The following is a 1,643-nucleotide window of genomic DNA, read 5'->3' as shown; positions in this document are numbered from 1 at the left end:
TTTGGTCTTCTTCAAAATTACTTTGGCTATTCGGGGTCTTTTGTGGTTTCATATGAATTTTAGGATTGCTTGTTCTAGTTTCGAGAAGAATGCTGGTGCAATTTTGATTGGGATTGCATTGAATGTGTAGATAGCTTTGGGTAGTATTGACATTTTGACAATATTTATTCTTCCAATCCATGAGCATGGAATGTTTTTCCATTCCTTTATACCTTCTTCAATTTCCTTCATAACCTTTCTATAGTTTTCAGCATACAGATCTTTTACATCTTTGGTTAGATTTATCCCTAGGTATTTTATGCTTCTTGGTGCAATTGTGAATGGGATAAGTTTCTTTATTTGTCTTTCTGTTGCTTCATTATTAGTGTATAAGAATGCAACTGATTTCTGTACATTGATAGAAAAGAAATTAAAAAAAAAAAACCCTGAGGATTAATGAGCTAGACATCCATGTCAATACACTTGATCTTAGCCAAAAGGCCCAGAAGCAATAAGGCACCCATGTCAATAATCTAGATTGACACAGGAATAAATAAAGTTTTGTTTTTTTTAAAGGCACACAAACACAATAAGGGCACCTGGGTGGCTCAGTCGGTTAAGCGTCCGACTTTGGCTCAGGTCACGATCTCACAGTTCACGAGTTCAAGCCCCACATCAGGCTTTGTGCTGACAGCTTGGAGCCTGAAGTCTGCTTCAGATTCTGTGTCTCACTCTCTCTCGGCCCCTGCTCATTCCCTGTCTTCTCTCTCTCTCTCTCAAAAATAAACATAAAAAAATTAAAAAAAAAATAAAGCCACACAATAAAGAAGGTCAAAAACCAAAAAGTTGATTCTTGAAAGAAACTGAGAAGATCCATAAATGTGTGGCACAACCACTCGAGAAAGAAGAGGGAAAAAGAGGAAAAGAAAGGACAAGAGCCAAAATGAAAATGCAAGTGATTTTGCCACTTTATGCCAATATCAAAAATTTAGATGAAATTGAGTAAACTCCTAGAAAAAAACATAACTTTTTAGAAGTGATGCAATTCATGTAAATGGATCAATAACAAAACCTTTCCCTCATAAAGAATATTCCAGGCCCAGATGGTTTCAATAGCAAATTCAACCTTTCTCTCCCAAAGTCTTCCAGAGAATGGGTGGGGGGGGGGGACAGTATCCTCCACAAATTAGAGGTTAGAAGAACCTTAATACCAAAAGTCGATGAGAAATTATAAAACAATCTGATGTTTACACATAAATGCAATCATCCTGGAAAAAATGCCGGCATTCCAAATCGAGCAGTATATAAAGGAATTGATACATTATGAGTAACCTGGATTAATACCTGGAATTCAAGACTCATTAGAAATTCCATTAATATAACTCACCACTTTAACAGATTAATGGAGAAACTCCACATGATCTTAATGAATGGATAAAAACAATCTGATGAAATTCAATAGTAATTCATGATAAACATTAATCTACACAAAGGGGAATATGAAGAGAACACCTTAATCTAATAATAAGCATCAGTCAAAACACTACAAAAATCCTAGTACCTGTAGTAAAACAATGAAAGCTTTTCCTCTGAAGTTGTCAACAGGATGGAATGAAGATTCCCATTCTCACTATCTGCTTTCAACACAGCAGCTGTGCTTAGAA

General features: G+C 35.7%; 1 pseudogene; it reads right to left on the bottom strand.

Annotated features, from left to right (window-relative positions):
• Positions 1–340: 340 nt before the first annotated feature.
• On the bottom strand, positions 341–492 carry LOC122467452 (annotated as a pseudogene).
• Positions 493–1,643: the final 1,151 nt, after the last annotated feature.

This window comes from Prionailurus bengalensis, chromosome A3 (assembly GCF_016509475.1).
Source record: "Prionailurus bengalensis isolate Pbe53 chromosome A3, Fcat_Pben_1.1_paternal_pri, whole genome shotgun sequence".
NCBI classification, from domain to species: domain Eukaryota; kingdom Metazoa; phylum Chordata; class Mammalia; order Carnivora; family Felidae; genus Prionailurus; species Prionailurus bengalensis.
Note: the sequence above shows the minus strand (reverse complement) of the source record. Positions and strands in the feature narration are given on the sequence as shown.